General features: G+C 45.1%; 1 protein-coding gene across 6 annotated transcripts in view; it reads left to right on the top strand.

Moving 5' to 3' along the window:
- The first annotated feature begins 1,829 nt into the window (after nucleotides 1-1,829).
- The window catches only part of RFTN1 (raftlin, lipid raft linker 1), a 197,514-nt gene continuing 184,579 nt past the window's right edge, over nucleotides 1,830-14,764 (top strand). The window contains exon 1 of one of the 6 annotated variants that reach the window (XM_057492271.1): nucleotides 1,830-2,057. The gene's annotated coding sequence lies outside the window, so the exon portion shown is untranslated. Of the gene's footprint in view, nucleotides 2,058-2,081; nucleotides 2,412-14,764 lie in introns of those variants that run through there. The other 5 variants (XM_036901028.2, XM_057492267.1, XM_057492268.1 and 2 more) reach the window with 5 other exon arrangements.

Below are 14,764 nucleotides of genomic sequence, written 5' to 3' on the forward strand. Positions count from 1 at the left end.
AAAAAAGATGACATTTAAGACATTTATACACTATTAGTATTCAAGAAAATATTGAGTGGAAGAAAATGGAAAAAGCAGAATAAGTTTTAACCCTAATAACCTGATGTTAAAAAAAAGTGTGTGCAAAAATTTTATAAAGCAAAAATGATTTACATAAAAGAAATCAACCTCCTCCCCCAACCCCAACCAAGAGGTGTGCTGCATTTTCCTGTTTTCTCATTATCTTCTTTTAAAGCCCATATTTATTTTTGAATTACTGGTTAACAGCTATCAATGTTATTTTTTTCCTCCTTTGTAAGGATCAGAAAGATGTCAGGAGCCTGGCAATAGCTTAAGGCCTCAGGCAGAGAAGTACCATAAAGATCCCCCCCTTTTGTCCTCTCAGGTGGATATGCAAAACCATCAGTGGTGCCAGTGGGCATTTGTGCCTACACACTACTGTTTGAACCTGGGTCCAGACCATCACCTGGTCTTGTTATTTTATTCCAGGTGGCAAGGCAAGCCCGAGAAAAAGGGGGGACATTGGCCCTGCAGGTGATGAGTGACACCAGCAAGCAGTGGGGTGGAAAGAGGCAAAACCAAACATAGAGCCGCAACTGCTCGGGGCGGGGGGGAAGGAAGACAGCCGGGATGGCTACCCAAACAGAGCCCAAGAAGAAAACCTCTAGGAGCTGTGGTAACAGGAATTCTTGAAAACAAAACTGGGCTTCCTTACGCCGTGAGGGCTGTTATTAGTACCAGAAGGACTTAATTTAACACTGTTGGGACTGAAACCAGCCTCCACTCCGTGGGCTCCGATGCCTAAGGCCTCCTCACCCAACCAGAAAATGCAGGTAATTAATTAGGTTATGTCAGCTGTCTTGTTCCAGTCCCCTTCTAATATTAAAAATATTAAAAATAACAACAACGACGGTAACAGCTAAGTTACAGACTGCTTTGTGGACACTATACATATAAAAACCCCGGAAAGTGCAATTTAACAAATGAGGCAACAGGCCCAGAGCAGTTGTCACTTACTCAAGTCACTCAGGGAATAAGTTTGGAGGCCAGGAGGCCAGACCTGACTGTTTGGCTCCAGGGCTCAGGCTCTTAATGCCTACACTGTGATTTTGATTTGTTTAAAAAGTTCCAAGAAGAAAATGTTTTATAATGGGCTCACTGCATCACGTCTCCACTTTACTAATGCAGCCCTGGCCTGGTGCTTTATTGATAGAACTGCCTCCTACCGCAGCCTAACAATGTGGGCCAAGTCGCTTCCAGATACTCTCAAACCTCCGGGACATCTTACGGAGGTGGGATAGGCTGTGGCAAGAGGACAGTGGCTTTATCCCTCTCCCTAAGCACTGATTCCCAGGAATTACTTAGAGGCCTGGGGATGGGCGCACCTTTGGGACTGGGAGAAGGAAGGGCGGTCCCGTAATGGGCCTCCCCCGTCAACTTCCGACCACCAGCGCCTTGGTGGCCGTCACTCTCCAGCACCGCAGCTCCAATGCTGAGAGGTCCCGGTCCCCTGCGCGCGCTCCTGACGCTCACGACCTTGGTCATGACGGGTTAAGAGGGTGGGTCGGTGAGCCCGGGCCTCTGCGCGCAGGGGCTGCAAGGGTCGCTGGAGGGGTGGCGGAGTGCGCAGGTGGCCCGCCGCGGGGAGGCGGCGGTGCGGGGCGCGGAGGGGGCGCGGAGGGAGCGCGGGGCGGGCCGCGGCTCCCGCGGCTGCTGGCAGGGGCCGCGCGGCTCCCCCGAAGATGCAGCGCAGCATATTTTGCACATGAGTTCAGAGGAAGAGGAAGTGTAGCCGGCGGCCGCGCGGAGGCAGCGGCGGGGGCGCGTCGGGGCTGCAGCCGGAGCGCGCCGGGCGCAGGGCGCAACGAGCGGGAGCGCGGCGGCCGCGGGCTCCACAGACGGACGGCCGCCGGCCTCGCGGGAGGGGCGCGCACGGAGTGAGCCGCACCGCCCCCGCCCTCCCCGCGCCGCCCGCCCTGGATGGCACAAACTTTCCTCCCGGGACGCAGCACGCTGTCGCAGGGAGCCCGCGCCTTCTCCCGGGCGAGTCTCGAACGGTAGGTGGGCGAGCGGCAGGACCGCGGGTGGCGGCACGCCCTCCATTTGGCCCGCGGTCGGCACCCGGGCGGCCGAGGAGCCCCGCGTGGCGCCTCCCGGCAGGTCGCCGCGCTGGGGGCGGGCTTTCCAGGCGCCGGGGCTGCCTCAGGACCACCGCCCCGCCAGCGTGCTGGCCGGGGTGGATGGGGTCGGGCCTGATCCAAAGGATGAAGAGGTCTTGGCAACTTTTTGAAAAAAAAAAAAAAAAAGAAAAGAAAAATCCCTGGCGCGCTGTGGGGAGAGGCACCCAGAGTAGCCTGTTGGGTGTCGGCGGCGCCTAGGAAGGAAGCGAAAGGGACGCTTCGAGGCTACAGGTGGGTCTCGGGCAGTGCCACCAGGCTCCTCGGCAGAGCGAAGGCGGGAGCTGGGTGCGGATGCCGGGTCCGGGAGGGCGCGAGGCCGGGCGGGGCGGGAGGCGGTGGGTGGAGGCGGCCCCGGCAGCCTCCTGCGGGCGCCTGGGGGGTGGGTTTGTTCCGGGGCAGGGGTGCGGGGTAGATGGGACCAGACGGGCACGCGTTCAGAGGAAGTGCTGCCACCACCCGAGGCTCACAGACGGGACGCGGGGAGTCCCGGCCCTGCAACGGCGTCTCCCCTTCTCTAAGGTCTTCGCTCGCCCGAACCCACTTTCCTGGGCTCCGGGAACGCTGGGGTGGGTCCGCGCCAGGGCCGGGTGGGGCTGGCGGGTATTTCAGGAAGCCCCGTGTCATGTGCGCACCCCCGCCCCGAGCCGGGGCTACTGCCCTTCATCTAGGGTGTCGCCGTCTTTGGCGCGAGAACCACGTGGAGGCCAAAGCGCTAGAGCCAGGCGCGTGCCCAGCCGCCTCCCTGTTGCTGGAGATCGGCTGCCCTGTGAGGTTCTGGGTGGTCCTCAGGGACGCTGGGTGGTGTCAGAGAGTTAGGGAGCTTAAAAACAAACAAAAAATATTTTTCTAAAAAAGTCTGACACAAATCCCCATATCGGAGTGGCTGCCTTGGTCTCCGGCAGCAGTCCCTTCTTGTAATTGGCACAGCTGTTTTCAGATGCTGGGCGAGCGGTCAGGCTTGCCGTCGTCCAGCCCCTGCCATCGTGTCATCTCAGGATAAGCAAAGCCCTGCCAGGAAGGCAGGCGGGCGGCCGGTGGGAGGGCGCCCTGGGCACCCCACGTGTTCCTTGCCCGGGATTCCTAATTTGTACCTCTGAGCAGCTGAATTCCCTGTGAGGTTCAAGTGACCCCAGAAAGGTTAGGCAACAAGCTGTTTGGGGGCCTTTGGTGCATGTGTGCTAACCTCAGTGAAATCACTTTAACCTCAGGCCGAACTCGCATCCTCTTTTGGCCTTCCAGAGGGGTTTCTAGTGGGGAGAGCTGGGGTGTCATCCTCTGGCTGCATTTGTATGCCAAGTCTCTGTGTGGGTTTTTCTTTGTTCGTCTTCTGGCTGCATGGACATAGGGCCAGTGGAAGTGGAGTGTTGTGCTGTTAGCTAATAGATTTGGTGTAGGGATTGAAAGAGAGCAAATTGGGAATATAAGTCAGTGAGTTCTTTTTCTCCCTCTTGAGCAGGAATTCTTGGCTTCCATTCAAATAATTGCTTTGTCTGTAGGGAAACAGGCAGAAAATCTTTGGCATGAGTGATGTGAGTTCCTGTAAAGCTACTTGTGTTCTTCCAATCTTAACTTTTCAGCAGAATTGAAACTCTGTGGGCCCATAGCTTGGTGGGCATGGCTGTCCTCCCAAATTTCTAATTTAGTGGGCTAAGGAGAGGGCATGTGATTCTTTCTGCTGCTCATCCCATTCTTAAAAATAGAGAAAAGTTGCAAGTGACCACCTAAATCTCTAGTCTTTAGTCTTGTAATACTGACTTTGTTACACATCTGTCCATTTATTTATCCCTCTATCCATCCATCAGTCCAATTTACTTGTTTATGCATTTTAAAATTAATCACAGACGTCGATGCAGTTGCTCCTAAACATCCCAGTGCACATTTTATTATTTAGAGTTCAATATATGGTTGTAGTTTTCTTTTTTTTTTTTTTAGATAATTAATTTTTATTGAAGGTTAGTTGACGCACAGTATTACATTACATTAGTTTCAAGTGTACAACACAGTGATAAAACATTTATATACATAATTCTAGGTTCCAGCTATCACCCTACCAAGCTGTTACAATATCTTGACTATATTCCTTATGCTATACATTACATTCCGGTTACTTATTTATTTTACCATTGGAAGTCTGTCCTTTTTTTTTTTTTTTGTGAGGGCATCTCTCATATTTATTGATCAAATGGTTGTTAAAGACAATAAAATTCTGTATAGGGGTGTCAATGCTCAATGCACAATCATTAATCCACCCCAAGCCTAATTTTCGTCAGTCTCCAATCTTCTGAGGCATAACAAACAAGTTCTTACATGGAGAACAAATTCTTACATAATGAATAAGTTACATAGTGAACAGTATAAGGGCAGTCATCACAGAAACTTTCGGTTTTGCTCATGCATTATGAACTATAAACAGTCAGTTCAAATATGAATACTCATTTGGTTTTTATACTTGATTTATATGTGGATACCACATTTCTCTCTTTATTATTATTATTTTTAATAAAATGCTGAAGTGGTAGGTAGATACAAGATAAAGGTAGAAAACATAGTTTAGTGTTGTAAGAGAGCAAATGTAGATGATCAGGTGTGTGCCTGTAGACTATGTGTTAATCCAAGCTAGACAAGGGCAATAAAACATCCACGTATGCAGAAGATTTCTCTCAGAACGGGGGGGGGGTGAGGTTCTAAGCCTCACCTCTGTTGATCCCCAATTTCTCACCTGATGACCCCCCTGCGACTGTGCCTGTCTTAGGTTGTTCCTCCCTTGAGGAATCTTACCCGTCTCTGGCTAACCAGTCATCTTCCGGGGCCATACAGGGAAATGTAAAGTTGGTAAGTGAGAGAGAAGCCTTATTGTTTGAAATGGTTAGCTTTTTATTTCTTTGCATATTTATGCCCTGTAGCTTCTATGCCCAGCATTTGTCTTGAGGTATCTTTACCACTTGGAAGAATTATGATACTCGGTAAATTTGATATGAGGCACGAATTCTATTTAAGGGTTGTAATTAGGAAGGAAGAAGAAAAGCTATAGAAGTAGCAGGCGGAAGAAAACATGGGAAGATTGATTATTTCTTTGACATATCTTCTTGTAGAGTAACTTCAGCATGTATAGGTTTTAAGCTACTACTTAAGTTGCGCACACACATTAACATAACAGGAGTATAGTTACATAACCAAAGCATATCTGTAATTACCAGCCATCTCCAGTGAAACCAAGAAAACCACTTAGGCACCTTAGGCATTTGTGAAAACTTATCTATGATATGGTGGATATTGTCCAACTGAACTTGAACAGTCTGAGAGAAATCAGACAAATTAAAACAACCCATTACTGGGGAATGTTCACATCCCTTATGTTCTTTTAACAGTAAATAGTCTGTAGTTGTAAGATTTTGGAGCGCTACAATTTGCACTTCTCCTAATTCTTGGTTGAGTTCCAACAGTATAGATCCAGTCAAATTTGTTGTTTTACTGTATGCACAGGCCAGCTTAGATATCTCCTTCATTCCCATGGCAAGTCCAGGAGCTGGTGGGATGAGTGCATCTACAGCTGTAGCAGTGCGTGGATCTTTGTTGGGGTTTTTTGATGATCATCTTCTGGCATGAGTCTTCCAGAGAGTGCTGATGTTGGAAGTTCTCTTTCATATCGTATCTTAGTTCATTTTCGGGGTAGCCCAATTAGGCTTTGATCTTCTGTATAAACGCAAACAGACCCTTTGCCTACACTTTTATATGCCCTTTATACCCTTGTGTAGAACTCATTGGAGGTTACCACACAGGAACTGCCCTTTTTTTTTTTTGTTTTGTTTTTGTTTTTGGTATCACTAATCTACACTTACATGATGAATATTATGTTTGCTAGGCTCTCCCCTATACCAGGTCTCCCCTATAAACCCCTTTACAGTCACTGTCCATCAGCATAGCAAAATGTTGTAGAATCACTACTTGCCTTCTCTGTGTTGTACAGCCCTCCCTTTTCTCCTACCCCCCCATGCATGTTAATCTTAATACCCCCCTACTTCTCCCCCAACCCTTATCCCTCCCTACCCACCCATCCTCCCCATTCCCTTTCCCTTTGGTACCTGTTAGTCCATTCTTGAGTTCTATGATTCTGGTGCTGTCTTGTTCCTTCAGTTTTTCCTTTGTTCTTATATTCCACAGATAAGTGAAATCATTTGGTATTTCTCTTTCTCCGCTTGGCTTGTTTCACTGAGCATAATACCCTCCAGCTCCATCCATGTTGCTGCAAATGATTGGATTTGCCCTTTTCTTATGGCTGAGTAGTATTCCATTGTGTATATGTACCACATCTTCTTTATCCATTCATCTATCGATGGACATTTAGGTTGCTTCCAATTCTTGGCTATTGTAAATAGTGCTGCGATAAACATAGGGGTGCACTGATCTTTCTCATACTTGATTGCTGCATTCTTAGGGTAAATTCCTAGGAGTGCAATTCCTGGGTCAAATGGTAAGTCTGTTTTGAGCATTTTGATGTACCTCCATACTGCTTTCCAAAATGGTTGAACTAACTTACATTCCCACCAGCAGTGTAGGAGGGTTCCCCTTTCTCCACAGCCTCGCCAACATTATTTGTTTGTCTTTTGGATGGCAGCCATCCTTACTGGTGTGAGGTGATACCTCATTGTAGTTTTAATTTGCATTTCTCTGATTATTAGCGATGTGGAGCATCTTTTCATGTGTCTGTTGGCCATCTGTATTTCTTTTTTGGAGAACTGTCTGTTCAGTTCCTCTGCCCATTTTTTAATTGGGTTATTTGTTTTTTGTTTGTTGAGGCGTGTGAGCTCTTTATATATTCTGGACGTCAAGCCTTTATCGGATGTGTCATTTTCAAATATATTCTCCCATACTGTAGGGATCCTTCTTGTTCTATTGATGGTGTCTTTTGCTGTACAGAAGCTTTTCAGCTTAATATAGTCCCACTTACTCATTTTTGGTGTTGTTTTCCTTGCCCGGGGAGATATGTTCAAGAAGAGGTCACTCATGTTTATGTCTAAGAGGTTTTTGCCTATGTTTTCTTCCAAGAGTTTAATGGTTTCATGGCTTACATTCAGGTCTTTGATCCATTTTGAGTTTACTTTTGTATATGGGGTTAGACAATGGTCCAGTTTCATTCTTCTACATGTAGCTGTCCAGTTTTGCCAGCACCACCTGTTGAAGAGACTGTCATTTCACCATTGTATGTCCATGGCTCCTTTATCAAATATTAATTGACCATATATGTCTGGGTTAATGTCTGGATTCTCTAGTCTGTTCCATTGGTCTGTGGGTCTGCTCTTGTGCCAGTACCAAATTGTCTTGATTACTATGGCTTTATAGTAGAGCTTGAAGTTGGGGAGTGAGATCCCCCCTACTTTATTCTTCTTTCTCAGGATTGCTTTGGCTATTCGGGGTCTTTGGTGTTTCCATATGAATTTTTGAATTATTTGTTCCAGTTCATTGAAGAATGTTGCTGGTAGTTTCATAGGGATTGCATCAAATCTGTATATTGCTTTGGGCAGGATGGCCGTTTTGACGATATTAATTCTTCCTAGCCACGAGCATGGGATGAGTTTCCATCTGTTAGTGTCCCCTTTAATTTCTCTTAAGAGTGACTTGTAGTTTTCAGAGTATAAGTCTTTCACTTCTTTGGTTAGGTTTATTCCTAGGTATTTTATTTTCTTTGATGCAATTGTGAATGGAGTTGTTTTCCTGATTTCTCTTTCTGTTGGTTCATTATTAGTGTATAGGAAAGCCACAGATTTCTGTGTGTTGATTTTGTATCCTGCAACTTTGCTGTATTCCGATATCAGTTCTAGTAGTTTTGGGGTGGAGTCTTTAGGGTTTTTTATGTACAGTATCATGTCATCTGCAAATAGTGACAGTTTAACTTCTTCTTTACCAATCTGGATTCCTTGTATGTTTTTGTTTTGTCTGATTGCTGTGGCTAGGACCTCCAGTACTATGTTAAATAACAGTGGAGAGAGTGGGCATCCCTGTCTAGTTCCCGATCTCAGAGGAAATGCTTTCAGCTTCTCGCTGTTCAATATAATGTTGGCTGTGGGTTTATCATAGATGGCCTTTATTATGTTGAGGTACTTGCCCTCTATTCCCATTTTGCTGAGAGTTTTTAACATGAATGGATGTTGAACTTTGTCAAATGCTTTTTCAGCATCTATGGAGATGATCATGTGGTTTTTGTCTTTCTTTTTGTTGATGTGGTGGATGATGTTGATGGACTTTCGAATGTTGTACCATCCTTGCATCCCTGGGATGAATCCCACTTGGTCATGGTGTATGATCCTTTTGATGTATTTTTGAATTCGGTTTGCTAATATTTTGTTGAGTATTTTTGCATCTACGTTCATCAGGGATATTGGTCTGTAGTTTTCTTTTTTGGTGGGGTCTTTGCCTGGTTTTGGTATTAGGGTAATGTTAGCTTCATAGAATGAGTTTGGGAGTATCCCCTCCTCCTCTCTTTTTTGGAAAACTTTAAGGAGAATGGGTATTATGTCTTCCCTGTATGTCTGATAAAATTCCGAGGTAAATCCATCTGGCCTGGGGGTTTTGTTCTTTGGTAGTTTTTTGATTACCGCTTCAATTTCGTTGCTGGTAATTGGTCTGTTTAGATTTTCTGTTTCTTCCTGGGTCAATCTTGGAAGGTTGTATTTTTCTAGGAAGTTGTCCATTTCTCCTAGGTTTCCCAGCTTGTTAGCATATAGGTTTTCATAGTATTCTCCAATAATTCTTTGCATTTCCGTGGTGTCCGTCGTGATTTTTCCTTTCTCGTTTCTGATACTGTTGATTTGTGTTGACTCTCTTTTCTTCTTAATAAGTCTGGCTAGAGGCTTATCTATTTTGTTTATTTTCTCGAAGAACCAGCTCTTGGTTTCATTGATTTTTGCTATTGTTTTATTCTTCTCAATTTTATTTATTTCTTCTCTGATCTTTATTATGTCCCTCCTTCTGCTGACCTTAGGCCTCATCTGTTCTTCTTTTTCCAATTTCGATAGTTGTGACATTAGACCATTCATTTGGGATTGCTCTTCCTTTTTTAAATATGCTTGGATTGCTTTATACTTTCCTCTTAAGACTGCTTTTGCAGTGTCCCACAGAAGTTGGGGCTTAGTGTTGTTGTTGTCATTTGTTTCCATATATTGCTGGATCTCCATTGTGATTTGGTCATTGATCCATTGATTATTTAGGAGCGTGTTGTTAAGCCTCCATGTGTTTGTGAGCCTCTTTCCTTTCTTTGAACAGTTTATTTCTAGTTTAATGCCTTTGTGGTCTGAAAAGTTGGTTGGTAGGATTTCAATCTTTTGGAATTTTCTGAGGCTCTTTTTGTGGCTTAGTATGTGGTCTATTCTGGAGAATGTTCCATGTGCACTTGAGAAGAATGTATATCCCGCTGCTTTTGGATGTAGAGTTCTATAGATGTCTATTAGGTCCATCTGCTCTACTGTGTTGTTCAGTGCTTCCGTGTCCTTACTTATTTTCTGCCCAGTGGATCTATCCTTTGGGGTGAGTGGTGTGTTGAAGTCTCCTAGAATGAATGCATTGCAGTCTATATCCCCCTTTAGTTCTGTTAGTATTTGTTTCACATATGCTGGTGCTCCTGTGTTGGGTGCATATATATTTAGAATGGTTATATCCTCTTGTTGGACTGAGCCCTTTATCGTTATGTAGTGTCCTTCTTTATCTCTTGTTACTTTCTTTGTTTTGAAGTCTATTTTGTCTGATATTAGTACTGCAACCCCTGCTTTCTTCTCACTGTTGTTTGCTTTAAATATGTTTTTCCATTCCTTGAATTTTAGTCTGTACATGTCTTTGGGTTTAAGGTGAGTTTCTTGTAAGCAGCATATAGATGGGTCTTTCTTTTTTATCCATTCTGTTACTCTGTGTCTTTTGATTGGTGCATTCAACCCATTAATATTTAGGGTGACTATTGAAAGATATGTACTTATTGCCATTGCAGGCTTTAACTTCGTGGTTACCAAAGGTTCAAGGTTAGCCTCTTTAGTATCTTACTGCCTAACTTAGCTCACTTATTGAGCTGTAATATACACTGTCTGGAGATTCTTTTCTTCTCTCCCTTCTTGTTCCTCCTCCTCGATTCTTCATATGTTGGCTGTTTTGTGCTGTGCTCTTTCTAGGAGTGCTCCCATCTAGAGCAGTCCCTGTAAGATGTTCTGTAGAGGTGGTTTGTGGAAAGCAAATTCCCTCAGCTTTTGTTTGTCTGGGAATTGTTTAATCCCACCGTCATATTTGAATGATAGTCGTGCTGGATACAGTATCCTTGGTTCAAGGCCCTTCTGTTTCATTGTATTAAATATATCATGCCATTCTCTTCTGGCCTGTAGGGTTTCTGTTGAGAAATCTGACGTTAGCCTGATGGGTTTCCCTTTATAGGTGACCTTTTTCTCTCTAGCTGCCTTTAACACTCTTTCCTTGTCCTTGATCTTTGCCATTTTAATTATTATGTGTCTTGGTGTTGTCCTTCTTGGATCCTTTCTGTTGGGGGTTCTATGTATTTCTATGGTCTGTTCGATTATTTCCTCCCCCAGTTTGGGGAAGTTTTCAGCAATTATTTCTTCTAAGATACTTTCCATCTCTTTTCCTCTCTTCTTCTTCTTCTGGGACCCTTATAATACGGATATTGTTCCTTTTGGATTGGTCACACAGTTCTCTTAATATTGTTTCATTCCTGGAGATCCTTTTGTCTCTCTCTATGTCAGCTTCTATGCGTTCCTGTTCTCTGATTTCAATTCCATCAATGGCCTCTTGCATTCTATCCATTCTGCTTATAAACCCTTCCAGAGTTTGTTTCATTTCTGCGATCTCCTTTCTGGCATCTGTGATCTCCCTCCGGACTTCATCCCATTTCTGTTGCGTATTTCTCTGCATCTCTGTCAGCATGTTTATGATTCTTATTTTGAATTCTTTTTCAGGAAGACTGGTTAGGTCTGTCTCCTTCTCTGGTGTTGTCTCTGTGATCTTTGTCTGCCTGTAGCTTTGCCTTTTCATGGTGATAGGAATAGTTTGCAGAGCTGGGACGAGTGACGGCTGGAAGGACTTCCTTTCTTGTTGGTTTGTGGCCCTCCTCTCCTGGGGGAACAGCGACCTCTAGTGGCTTGTGCTGCGCAGCTGCGCGCAGACAGGGTTTCTGCTTCCTGCCCGGCTGCTATGGAGGTAATCTCCGCTGTTGCTGTGGGCGTGGCCTGGCTCGGGCAGCTACTCCAAAGTGGTGGAGTCGCGTTGGAGCAGGAGCGGCTGGGAGGCTATTTATCTCCGTAAGGGGCCTCCCTGCTCCCTGCAGCCCAGGGGTTAGGGTGCCCAGAGATCCCCAGATTCCCTACCTCAGGATTAAGTGACCTGCCTTGCCCCTTTAAGACTTCCAAAAAGCACCTGCCAAAACAAAGCAACGACCACCAAAAAAAAAAAAGAAAAAAATTATTAAAAAAAAAAAATTTTTTTAATTAAAAAAAAAGGTGGTCGCTCGTTTTTCTTTATTCTCCAGTGCCAGCCTCAGGCCTCTGCTCACCGGTCTTGCTGCCCTGTTTCCCTAGTATTGGGGTCCCTATCCCTTTAAGACTTCCAAGAAGCACTCGCCAAAACAAAACAGCAAAAAAGCAAAAAAAAAAAAAAAAAAATGGTCGCGCGCGCTTTTCTTATGTCCTCCTGCGCCCGGCCTCCAGTTCCCACTCACTGTTCTTGCTGCCCTGTTTTGCTAGTATCGAGGGCCCTGCACTCTGGCCCGGATGGCGGGGGCTGGGTGTTCAGCAGCCCTGGGCTCCGTCTCCCTCCCGCTCTGCCTATTCTTCTCCCGCCGGGAGCTGGGGGGAGGGGCGCTCGGGTCCCTGCGGGGCCGGGGCTTGTATCTTACCCACTTCGCGAGGCGCTGGGTTCTCTCAGGTGCGGATGTGGTCTGGATATTGTCCTCTGTCCTCTGGTCTTTATTCTAGGAAGGGTTGTCTTTGTTATATTTTCATAGATATATGTTGTTTTGGGAGGAGATTTCCACTGCTCTACTCACGCCGCCATCTTCCGCCCCTTTCTCTGGTTGTAGTTTTCTTAAGGTAAATTTTATATACATATAGTGAAATGTGCAAATCTTGAGAGTAACATTTGCGTAATGTTTTGACAGATGGGTACTCCTGTGTAATCTTGGTCTTTATCAAGATCTCCCCAGCAAGTTCCTTCTTCCCCTGCCCAGTCAGTCCCTGCCTCCACCCTTTCAGTGGAAACCACTGCTTTGATCATTTCTCACTCTAAGTTCTTGAGCTTCACATAAGTGAAATCTACAGTATTGTGTAAAGCTTCTTCCACTCAGCATGTTTTTGAGATTCATCCATGTTGCATGCATCAGTAATTTGGTCTTTTTTTTATTGCTGAGCTATATTTCAGGATATGTCCATACCATAGTTTGTTAACTGTATTCCCCTGTTGATGGACATGTGAGTTATTCCCAGTGTTTTGAGGTATGTGAATGAAGCTGCTATGAACATTATGTATAAATCATCCTAGAGACAAATGTTCTCATTTCTTGTGGGTAAATGTCCAGGAGTGGAATTGCTGGGTCATGGAGGAGGTGTACATGGACCTTACAAGAAACTGCCAGGCCGTTTTCCAAAGTGGTTAGACCATTTTATATTCTAACCAGCAAAGAATATTAAGTATAAGATTCCAAATATTACTACCCTATATTCCTATTCCAAAGTCAAGAGCATGGTTTGACCAGTGTTCTTTTGGAGCTCGAAGGCCCAGAAATTGGGAGCACCTGAGACAGTCTGGAACATACTTTGCTCATAGGTGGAGGATTTGGAAATCGCTGACTGCCAGTCAGTGGGTTTACACTTAAATTACTGCAGACAATCAGATGAATATTTCATTTTTAGAGATCTTCACAGAAGGGAATCCCACAGTGGAATGTAACCTTGGATGTGAAAGATTGATCGAGTGCTTTCTATTTAGAGAAAAGTAACCCCCAAATCCTACAGAATTCCCCTAAAACTCTGCTTAGACACTCCTGGGGGGTTTCTGGGGTGGAGACTCCCGTTGCATTTCACCAGCTGGGGCAGTTGGCTTTTGAAATGGGTTGTGTTTGCTTTGTGAGGCAAATCAATATTTGGCTTTTTGAAGGCTCAAGAACAGCTTTCCTGTTCAAGTGATTTGGTATGTCAGTGAGAAACGTGGCCCATCAACACCCTCCTTATTGTCCTGACCAAGAAAATGGGCAGGACCATGCAGGTGCCCAGACACTTAGTCCTACTCTCTGGGCCAGTGGCTGAGGAACTGAGCCTCCCTGTCTGTGAAGGACCCCAGGATGAAGGTTTTACAAATCACCAAAGTGTCTCAGGTGACAGATGGTATAGTCTTGAGACACTGTACTGTATTTGGGGACTGTCCTCATCTGAAAGCCTAGTACTGCACCTACAACAGTCGTGGCACAGTAATCGCTGGCCGAATGATTCTTATGACTTATGGTACCCATCAGGTGATTGTAAGTGTAAGGTTGACAGTGAGTGCCCAGCAGTGAGGGCCCCAAGACATATTTTACTAGAAACCACTTTACCAGAGCCTGGGAAACAGGTTCAAAGTGTGTGGGCCTAGGAAAACTTTGCCGGCTGTCAGCTTTCATTCTAGTAGCATCGTTTTTATTTCATTACAGATTTTACTACTTATTATTAACAAAACAATGACTACAGCTGCCACTTGCTGAATGCTTACTCTTTGACAGGCGCTGTTAGGGACTTCATGGCATTCTCTGAACTTCATCCTCATGAGAAGCAAGTACTATTATTATCTGCACTTTAGCCCTGAGGAAACCGAAGCTTAGCGAGGTTAAGTAACTTGCCCTAAATTCACATTTTCATGTTTCCTCAACATGAAGGGAAGAGACTGGGACATTCTGGTTTCGCAAATGCCGTTCTGCCTCTGAGCATGGATTTCCAGATACATGAAGCTGTCATATAATAGAAACGTAGGGTGCCCAGGCAGAACAGAGTTGCAGGAAATGACATATTGCAGTCACGTTCTTTGTCTTCTTTTTCTTTTTAAGCTTTCTGAGTTTGGGGCAGCCGGGGCCAGTGTAGAGGTACTAATTATTTGGGTCACAGTTTAAGATATTATTGGTTGATTAGGATTGTAATTTTATTGTAAGAAAAGAAAGACACTGCCAGCCGTTGGTTTGGGTGTCTATAGCTAAACTGTCCCCTGCAGTAACCAGTAGCTACATGTGGCTATTGACGTTCAAATGTAAATGAATTCAAATGAAATGAAACGTAAAATTCTGTTCCTCAGTGTCATTTGAGCACACGTCAAGTATTGTGTGGTTATTGGCTACAGGACTGGGGACTGCGGGTGTGGAATGTTTCCGTCACTGCTTGAGTGGTTCACTAGAGCTCCTCTGCAGTGGGCCCTGCTCTTACCTCCTTCAGGTTTACAACCGTCAGGGCACTTGCCGGACAGAACTGGCTAAGGCTCAGGCTCTTTTTCATTGACAAAGAGGTAAAGTTAGCCAGACATGTCTTTCATGTTTACCTTTTAAAGAGTATGAGTGTGTGTGTGTGTGTGTGTGTGTGTGT

Source organism: Manis pentadactyla, chromosome 14 (assembly GCF_030020395.1).
Source record: "Manis pentadactyla isolate mManPen7 chromosome 14, mManPen7.hap1, whole genome shotgun sequence".
In the NCBI taxonomy this organism is placed as follows: domain Eukaryota; kingdom Metazoa; phylum Chordata; class Mammalia; order Pholidota; family Manidae; genus Manis; species Manis pentadactyla.